General features: G+C 34.9%; 1 non-coding gene across 1 annotated transcript; it reads right to left on the bottom strand.

The window, feature by feature from the left end:
• Window positions 1-1,551: 1,551 nt before the first annotated feature.
• LOC120773207 lies at window positions 1,552-1,759 on the bottom strand. The gene has a single exon (XR_005705149.1). It is a non-coding gene; the product is annotated as a small nucleolar RNA U3 (small nucleolar RNA).
• Between the last annotated feature and the right edge of the window lie 9,393 nt (window positions 1,760-11,152).

Below are 11,152 nucleotides of genomic sequence, written 5' to 3'. Positions count from 1 at the left end.
CGATGAGGCTCATTTCTGGTTGAATGGCTACGTAAATAAGCAAAATTGCCGCATTTGGGGTGAAGAGCAACCAGAAGCCGTTCAAGAACTGCCCATGCATCCCGAAAAATGCACTGTTTGGTGTGGTTTGTACGCTGGTGGAATCATTGGACCGTATTTTTCAAAGATGCTGCTGGACGCAACGTTACGGTGAATGGCGATCGCTATCGTTCGATGCTAACAAACTTTTTGTTGCCAAAAATGGAAGAACTGAACTTGGTTGACATGTGGTTTCAACAAGATGGCGCTACATGCCACAGCTCGCGATTCTATGGCCATTTTGAGGGAAAACTTCGGAGAACAATTCATCTCAAGAAATGGACCCGTAAGTTGGCCACCAAGATCATGCGATTTAACGCCTTTAGACTATTTTTTGTGGGGCTACGTCAAGTCTAAAGTCTACAGAAATAAGCCAGCAACTATTCTAGCTTTGGAAGGCAACATTTCCGTAGAAATTCGGGCTATTCCGGCCGAAATGCTCGAAAAAGTTGCCCAAAATTGGACTTTCCGAATGGACCACCTAAGACGCAGCCGCGGTCAACATTTAAATGAAATTATCTTCAAAAAGTAAATGTCATGAACCAATCTAACGTTTCAAATAAAGAACCGATGAGATTTTGCAAATTTTATGCGTTTTTTTTTTAAAAAAAAGTTATCAAGCTCTTAAAAAATCACCCGATATTAAGCTGTGCTGCTTTTGCTATGCGTGTTAGTAATGCGGTCCGCAACATTTCATTTAACAACGCGCCATTAGGTATTAATTAATTAACGTAATTTAATTAGTGCCCCTAAAATAAGCAGTACAGTACAAAGCGCAACAAGTTGCATTAAACCAGGTACCTTTATGGGTGCATGGGTAAAATTGTTAGATAAGTCAATTAATATCCCATGTATGAAAACTCCTTTACGAAACACATTTCATGTAAACTGAATTATGCCAAAAAAGCTCTCACTCATGAAAGTCTGTTATTAGCCTATTTCTAAACCATAAAATGACTTTGACTTCGGTTGAACCGAATCTGCAAAACCCGCCAAAAATTAAAAAAAAAGGTGCATGGAGTCCCTACGCGCGGATGAAGTTATACTTCTTAGTGATATTCCAAGAAATGCATATCATTTTGTATGAAATAAAACTAGAAAACTTAAATTCACATTTTATAAATTTATTATAATTTTTAAAAATCATAAATTGCACAACTTTCTGGTGCTTTTCGCAAAAATCTGCGTCGATGTGTATTCACGATCATACGTATACATACATACATATTTACGCATGTTTGTAGGCGAAGCTGTACAGCGGCAAGGGGTGACAATCGGTGGCCATTACTTTACTTATGCCATAGAAATTGTATTGCTAGGAATATGGAAATGACAACGAAATAATGCAAATATGCATATTTCTAAAGGTCATTAATTTCCTTGAAGAAATGAGTGATCCTGAGAAGTATAGTCTTAACTTTTCAACGGCCAACGCAGAGCATTTCAACCAAAAGGAATTTATTCATTAAAATCACCACTCAGAAGTCGTTTTATTAGTTGTAAGCGAACGATTTTCGAAGAAACATCATTTCTAATATGTCACAAGACAAAATTAGAAATGAACTTCTTAAACCTCACGCTGTCAGATAAAACGATATACCTCGTCTTCGCGGGTCGATTTCCAAAAAATGGACCAACGCAGAATATTTCAACAAAAGGGCACATAAAATAGTTGAGAATTCGCAGAAATGAAAGACAAAGGAAAGAAAAAGCAGTATAGGCTATGTTCGTAAATGCATCATGACTCGCAGCATAAGCAACAGTAGCAACACTGCAAGTTTGACGTTTGATACTTCTTATACAATTTTTGACAATTTGCAGATACATTTGTTTGCATTTTTGAACGCGTATAATACTAAAATGGAAATTTTGCTGAATCTAACACTAGACGAAATTTGCGAACAAAGAAATGATAGATTTTCTTTAAATTTAAGAAAAAGAAGGGTATTGAAGTCAAAAAAAAAATTGTAGGTACAAATGTTTGTCTTTTAAAAGACAAAGTATTTATAGAACAAACTTTCGGGATTTTTAAGAAACAGTTTAAAATTTTAAATTATATTGAAGCTTCGAGCATTAAAGCCACATCTAATGTAATGTTTTCATCATAAAAAATTTACTTTACCTCACCTTCCTTTATTTGAATAACTTTTTTATTACTTTTTCTGATGAACTTCATTTTAATTTTTATTGTTTTCATTTACATTTTTAACTTCGGTCATAACTTTCTTCCACAATACATTTTTTTCCTTCTACCCGATTTAAACTCGTCCTCCATATTCTACCGTACTCTCAGCTATAACTGTGTCACCACATTACTGGATTTTCACTAAAAATTTAAAAATAATAATTTATACAATTATTATTAACATAATTCAACTAAATTTCAATACAAAATTAAAATAAAACAGTTTTGCACCTACTTTTCGTCAGACATCGTAGTTAAATGCAGTAAACAATTTTTTGATAGAAATTATGAGTGACAGCTGATAGAAGTGTTGTCCTTTTGAACGCTTGATTATTGCAGTGCTGCAATATTGGCATTTCTGAACGTTCTGTTTGTTATGCAATCGTCATGATGCGCGTCATGATGCATTTACGAACATAGCCATAACTTCAATAATTAACAAGCATACAAACATACATATGCGCAGCAGCAGCAAGGAAAGAGTTAACAATCGGCGATCCATTGTATATTTCTTTCATGCATAACCAAACCATAATTAGGACAACGCAATACAAGTGTCAATGGTGGGCGAGGTGGTAAGCGCTTCAAAAGTTACGACGAGCACGTAGGTACGTAGGTTCGAATCCCAACAGAATTTGTTTTTAATTGAATATGTCACCAACCAAAAATTGAAGCATTGTTCTACAAAAACAACAACAGCATAAGCATGGCAACATTGTGTTGTTGGTAGAAAAGCCGAGCTGTGCCGAAAGAAACGAACAAACGATCGCCGATTGTCACCGCTTCGCTTGCTGCTCGAACATCTTCGCAGACAAAGGTTGCGTAGATTCTTGATTGAGCAGGAGGGCAAGAGGGTTTGCGTAGATTCATATTGAGCAAGGTTGTGCAACCTGAATCTATCGCAACCTTTTCCGAACTCGTATAAGAAGTATAACTTCAAAAAAAACTGCTCTTACACGAACTTGATTTTGATCGGTTCGTTTGTATAGCAGCTATACCGTATGTTATAATTGTATGATATCGGCGGTTCCAACATATATATGGATAAATGGACATGGCTAAATTAACTCGCCACTTCACACTGACTATTTGCTAATACATCTTATAGGGTCTCCGACCTTTTCTTTACGGTCCTACAAACTTTGTGATTTTAAAATATTGATGACAAAAGTATTAAACGGATATATACTTTAGCAAAATCAACTTTCTTTTAACTTCAGAAAATACTTATATATATTAAATCTATTCGAAATTTGTTGAAAACGATAATAACATAACATGTAGAAATTTGTTATATGGAAGGCAAAGTTGTAAGCCAATGGTTCCAATTTGTTTTGGTATAACTATTTTATGGTGAGTTCAACATAAATGTTTTTAACTTATTGTATATCCAAACAATCAGCTTTTGTTTAATGAAATATTTATATGGAGACAAATAGAAGACTGCGATCATTTATATGAGAGAAATTAAACTTAGGAAAGGAAATCTGAACACTAATTATCCATTCCAAACTTTCTCATTAATAATTTCGTATGCTTTTGATGCTCTGTGTAGTTTCATTACTCAAAAAACTGAAAGAAAAATTTGCGACTGCCGCGTCAAGAGGCCTGTGAGGTATGTGAGATGTTCTGAATTCGAGTTTCAGTTCAAATATTTTCCATCATTTGACTACAATTTAAAAAATTCTACCACAAATTTTTAATATAATTTTTCGTTTTAGAAACCAAGATTAGAGACCCAAAATTGTAAGAAACAGTCCCTTTCACCACAGTCGCTAAGTGACTGTAAACTAGTGTTATTAGGCAATTTAGAGATTGGTAGGACTTTATTTTGCACTTTCGTAATTTTGTTAACTGATTGAATGAATGATCTTCTGTTAGGTCGTGTGCTACAAGCTCGAGTGTATCAATATTATATAGGTGATAGGATGGTGTTAATCATCGGCATATCAAGACAGCGATGTGGTTGTTTATGTTGTATATGTATCTGTTTACAAAATAGATATTTGTTTTTAATTGTATTTCGGCTTTGCTGATAAGTAAGCATGTTCAGTGATATTTGAACATCAAAAGAACAAAAAAATGAGGGATTATTGGTGCACTGGCCCAAAAAATAATTCGTAAGTAGGTTTTAAATTTTTCTCTTAAAAATGTATAAGGTGTTTAGTTTTTAATAAAATTGTATTAGTTAAACCAGTAGCCTCCTTTGAAGTTGGTCGCCTTGTCGTCGCGAAGGGGCTTAAGTAAGAGTAAAGTGTGCATCCCAAAGGAAACGCACTCTAATCTTACGAACTAAGAGACACTTCAACTCGGACGTTGATCGCCTAGTACCATCTACTCCAATAATCGCTGAATTTTGCGTTGATAACTTTCACCAAAATATTTGAGAAGTTCAGACTTGAGGAACTCATATATGCCTATGCCTGAATAAGTAATACGTTGCGTATTTTCAGCGTTTTTACTGATTTGGCTAATGGTTGGTAGCGTAAGAGGATCTAAGGTAGCTATCACATGGTAATGATGAGAGTGTCGCTCTTCATGTTGCATGCCTTAAACCAATAGTCCACCGATGTGAACCATGCATCCATATCGTTTGGTGTTATGCGAGGCATCGGAATACGTGCATGTGCTTCAGGTGCAGTATACCGTTGAAACGGTGCAAACTGTACACATTGATGATCTGGAAACGGGATCGCATCATTTGTTCGTTGTTGTGAAAACGGTACTATATTCGGCTGATTTAAATTCCGAAATGGTACTTCGCTGCCCTCTGCCTGCGTTGGCTTCGTCTGACGCGCAGCTTCACTCGCTGCCTCTAAATGTATGACCGTATGACTTTGATTTTCAGGTTGAATGTCATTGGCGCTCCAACTGCTTCCATAGTGTCTAAATGCTTCTGGGCCTACAGAAATTCCATCGCTGCCAGATATGGTTGCTCTTTCCACAGGTTGAAGATGTTTGTCCATATTGAGTAAGCGCGGGGTTTAAAAAAAATATATAATATTTTACTCTTCTGACACCAATTTGGTGGTGATGCGGTACTAAGCGAGTCGTTGTGAACACTTTGACGCCCGGAACACATATAGCGCGACAGACTGCAAGCGACATCTGTCAAATATTAAAATACACACGGTCTTATAGACACAGTTATGTAGTTGTGCAGGTGCCTCAATAACTGTGTTCCTAAGAACTTTCGTATTTTAATATTTGACAGATGTCGCTTGTAGTCTGTCGCGCTCTATGTGTTCAGCACTTGATGGTCGTTGACGAACTATATTTCAATTTTGTGCTTTTGAAGTGGTGAACACAATGACTGCGACAGACTGCAGCAGCTCGACTGAAAATGGCGTTGTGCATCTTACTATATGAACATTCGTAAGGAGGCAGCAACATAACAATGGCCGGCATGTACACAAGACAACACAGCCGTCCATTTTGCATGTACACAATTTCGTTGTGGCCATACTAATATCTTTCACTTCAATGAAATTTTAATATTTTGTTCAAATGAAATTTTTTATGCAAAAATTAAGTAAATAGGTAAATATTTCTGTTTTAAATTATCAATTGTTATTACAAATGATATAATAGAGCTATAATAGAGCTATTTATGCTTTTATTTGTAAAATAACGTCAAGTTTGTTAGAGCTGTGAATAATTTTACATTTTACATATTAGTTGCATCACCCTCTACCTCCTCTTTCTATCTTCCATTCTACTGTCAATGTCAATTCTAATGTCGTCCTACTGTCGTTGGCAAATATAGGAGGATATTGAAGTTAGCGAGAACTAGTGATGATCGAAGTAGCGATTTTTTAGTTTCAGTGAAAAGAGTGATTGCGATTTTTAAATCACTGTGATTTTTTATAGCTATTGCGATCGCTACTTTTCTTAATAACAGAGATATTTTCAGTAGTTCTAACCTGCAATGAGGCCAAAACAAAAATATTCAATCTGAAATAAAAGGAATTAATTTTAATGCAATACCTTAAATTTTCCATAAATTAAAACAGAATAATTTGTATATTCAACAAAATTCAATAAACAAGATTTTTTTATTTATTAATACTGATTAATATTAATAATAGTCATGAAAATAAGTGTTCAAATTAAAAAAAAAATGGTACTCATGTCAAATTGCACATGTTCAGATCTAAAATAAAATAAAAATTAATTGATTTTCAAAAATAAACAGTTTTAGATTGAAAATAATATTAATATAATTCAAATTATAAGATTAAGTCAAAGTAATTAAGTAAGAAAAAGTAAAAAGCTCACATACACATTAAATGTAAATTTTAAAATCACAACTTAAAAAAACTATTAACTATTAGTGATTCACATTTAAAAAAAAATCAACATTTTTGTCTTTTCATCGTCCAAGCGCATTCTCCTTTCACTTAAAATAAGTCCAGCTTGAGAAAAAAGCCGTTCGCAGGGAACCGATGACGCTAAACATCCTAATTTTATCCGAGCTATGGGAGACAGATATGGATATTATATTTGTTTTGCTGCCACCATTTGAAGGGGTCTGCATTTCGAGCAATTACTGCCTCTTCCAAATAACGCTGAACCTCGATAATGGCTCTTGAATTACAAGTACCCCGCGGCTTGTTTGACGCAATATTGGAGTCTATATAGCTCCATATTGAAAACTCTGAGGTTTCTACTTGTGGTTCTTGGGGTTCATTTGCTTGGGCTTCTTGAATTATTCTACCTACATTTGCAATTATACGATTTTTAAACATGTCGGCTATTGTGGGGTCAGAAAAGGCGAAATTTTTGAAACGAGGATCCAAGAATGATGCCATGCCTAGAGTGTTGCTTCTTTCGGTATTTCCTAACCTTTCATTTATTCCGTTTAGTAATTCAAAAGCCACTGCTTTTACAGGATCTACATAAGAATTGGCTTTTGTCCACCTAGTAAACACGCTTTTGAGACCATTTACAATAGGAACAACCATTGATCCGGTGCAATATTTTTTGCCGCTTATTTCTTTTGTGGTGTACTCAAAAGGTTTTAATACTGTAAGTAAATCCTTTAGCAACAACCATTCGTCAGGATTAATTCGAGGTAATTCCTTATCTATGAGAGCGACAGTACTTTTAATAGCATCTTCCACTTTTATAAAACGTTCAATCATGTAAAATGTAGAATTCCATCGAGTTTCAATGCTTTGAATTAGTTTCAAAGGTTCGGCACCAGCATTGCGATGAAAACTCATAAATTTTTTATTTGTAGAAGCTTTTTCTAAAATGTGCGACAATTTGTTTTAATTTTTGTAAAACAATATTAACTTCATGGAAACTTATACTCGCTTTAACAATTAAATTTATGGTATACGCAAAACGGCCGAAGTTTTGAGTTCATTTTGTAAGGCACTCTTTATATTATTCGCGTTATCCGACACTGCAAATATTATGTTATCAAATACACCCCACTCACTTGTGACATTTTGTATTTGCTCGGCTAAGTTTTTGGCAGTATGTGTCTCATTCATTGGACAGCAATCCAATAAAATATTGTTAAATTCGAAATTTTCACTAACAAAATGTAGTGTAATTGCTATGTAACTCACTGTATTGCGAGATGTCCAACAATCGGTTGTAATGCAGAATTTAACACCATTCGCCACTTTTAATTTCACTTTTTCGACGCATGCTTCATACAATGCCGGAATTATCGTTCTTGATACTACATGCCGACTGGGTAGTTCATATACAGGATTTAGCGCTTTAACGAATTGGACAAATCCGCTGTCCTCGACAATGCTGAAAGGTTGTAAGTCTTTAATGAAGAGCATTGGCAAAGCATCATCTATTTCCTTTTTTGCCTTTGCAGAAATCTTCATGTTATATATCCCGGCAGTTATTTTAGATTGGCGAAGAACAGGCTCTGAAACTATATTTAAATCTCTTAACTGAAATCCGAAGTAAAAATGTTATGTTTTACCGTATTGTACATTTGTTTCCGTAACTTCATGCTGTGCATCTGGATTTTCCGTTTGTTTACTTCCTATTTTTTGCACCGTCGCTGCTCCTGGAAGTTCCACTGTTGGATGCCGATTTTGCATATGTTTTTTTAAATTCGTATTCGACGTTTTATATGATATATCTTTGTTACAAATTTTGCATTTTGCATGAGTATCATTTATTGCTTCGAAAAATTGCCACATTTCACTTCGTTTTTTATTTATTTTAAAAGACATGTTCACAATATTTAATAAATTTAAGAAAATTCGAATTCAAAATATTTTAATTTATGCAAAATGCTCAACGGAATTAAATAAAACGCAATACACATATATTCACAGTGAAAAAGTATTCAAAATCAAAACGTCTAACCACAAACAGTCACCACATATATTCACAATGATTAAAGAAGTATTCAAAATCACAATTCCTACTACACCAAAAAAAATCACCACATGCAATTATTGTTCATAAGCTAGTGTCAATTGTAAATTTCATTCACAGTGAAATATTGGCATGAAGAAAAATCACCAATCACTGATATTTTGGGCTAGCAATAGCAGTGACTATAAGCGATTTTTCAATCACAGTGATAAAATCACCGGTGGTGAAATATCGCTCATCACTAGCGAGAACGACAACTGTCGGCCTGCAGTCGTGTAGTCGTGCAGCTGTCAAAATAACAGTGTCCATAAGAACGTGTGTATTTTAATATTTGACAGATCTAGTTTGCAGTTCTTCATTCGTTAAGTTTTAGGATAAATTACATAAAATGGCAAACTTAAGAAATATAGTACGAATAACTATTATGTACAGTACAAATAAAAATTAGGAGTAATTATTATAATTAGTGTAGAGTGGTGATCTCCATATACGTATGTATATATATTAGGGGGGGGGTCCGATTTAAAAATCGCCCATTGCTCTATGAAAATCATATTCTAGGGATCAAAATAAGATACTTTGCCGAAGGAACCATACCTCTGAAACGAATTTTGATGTCCCCCGATTTGGGTCGAACTTTTGGGTAGGGGCAAATTTTGAAAAATCCCACTTTGACCCATTTAGAGTGCTCCAATCGAGTCCAAATGTATGACCGACCCCCACTAACTTTGGACGGCCGATCCACCCATGCCAGTGGCACACCCCTTGGAACTCCCCTGGGGGGTTCCCCATACAATCATTTCAAAAAATCACCATTTTTGGTGATTTACATGAAAAACTCAGCTAAATTGGTATGTTTTTTCTTTATTTTTATTTATTTATTTATTTATAATAATATCTATTTTTTCTCTTAAGAAATTTATTTAGTCAGAACATATGTAAATGAAAAAAATTAATTTAAGTGAGTTATAGAAAAGAAATTAAAAAAACTATTGTTTGAAGTCTTTTTTATTTTCAAGTCTGGGCAATTTCGCACGGCTCTCTAATGTCGTCGCCATAACAGCCTCTACATTTTCCGGTACAACCCGTTTGGAAACGCTAGCTAGCAATTGAACATGTCGTCCCGTTCCTTGTATGTATGATGGAATTTTTGGATCATTAAACGGTGGATCATCTTGATTTAAATATTCTTTCAATATATCGTACGGAATGCTTCGCGTGAATGGTGGTTCAAATACGATATTTATATCATTCAAATTGATCATTTCCGTATAACTTGTGCAATTAAAGTTTATATCTGGTTTTTTATAAACTCTAAGTTCCATTGGCTCGTCAACATCGGTTCGATGATGTAGAATTTTCTTGATGGCACAGTCGCGCTTTTCTTTCCTATCATCAAACAACATTGATGACAAGATATTTTCCGAATGCGCATAATATGAATTATCTTTAATTACTTGATTGACAATTTTGCCTAAATGAGGTTCTAGAAATCGTGACCAACCAATGAACTTGAAAAATAATGCACTGCCGTACACGACAGAGCTGTAATACTTGATATAACATAACATTTAATTATAAATTCAACCAGAATTCTTAAATTTGCATCTGGATTTTCCGTTGTCACATATAATCGCAATAATCTAGCGGCCTTGGTGAGCCACCGAGAATGTACAATTTTCCCTGGTTTGATGTTAGCCAGATCCACCGGAACCACGCCGCTAGAAATTGCATGGGCCATGTCGTTTAAGTACTTCGAATCGGTGGAAAATTCTTTTTTTCTGGAGCAGGGGACATATTTTGCAACTCAATTTTCTGGAAGCCGTCCACCACCTAAAAATATATAATAATAAAATAATTAAAAATTGTTGACAATTATAATAAATGAGTGATAGCAATAACTTACCGGAAGAGTTTCACAAGTTTCGATTTGACGGCTCAGTTTTCCGGTTGCCGATCTTGGTCCAGTGCTGGTTGATTTATCCAAAGCTTCAAACAAATGCCGAAACGGAAGTTCGTTGAAGTGTAGAAGGCAAACAAACCAATGCAATGGTCTTTTTAACAGCAATTCGAATCGTCGTATAATTCCACCGTGTGGGCCAGTGTTTGTTCGCTCACCGTCAGTGCATATTCCAATTAATGTATCCAGTGATATATTTTTATCGTTGAAAAAACCATTTAATTTTGTTGTTTTGTATTCAGCGGTTTCATGTTCCAGTCTTACGTAACCAATCAATTCAGAATTGGGTTCTCTCAAAATAACAAGATGAGGTTCTTTTACCATCCTAGTGTGATACTTCTCATCATCTCATTTTATCTATCTTTAAAGTATAATCTTTTCTACCATCGAATGAAAACGCTAACAAATTGGTATCATCTAACCGTTTGCGAAGCACTTCTTGTCTGCATTTCTCTTTTTCTCTACGAACTTTCGATTTATCCATGATGAGAGGTTTCCCATGCTTATCTTTAATTTTAAAATCTTGCAAAAGAGCGGTTCCCAATGCTGATGCTACTCTGTCAGGCACACCA

Source organism: Bactrocera tryoni, chromosome 3 (assembly GCF_016617805.1).
Source record: "Bactrocera tryoni isolate S06 chromosome 3, CSIRO_BtryS06_freeze2, whole genome shotgun sequence".
Lineage (NCBI taxonomy): Eukaryota > Metazoa > Arthropoda > Insecta > Diptera > Tephritidae > Bactrocera > Bactrocera tryoni.
This window is presented reverse-complemented; position numbering and strand designations above follow the sequence as displayed.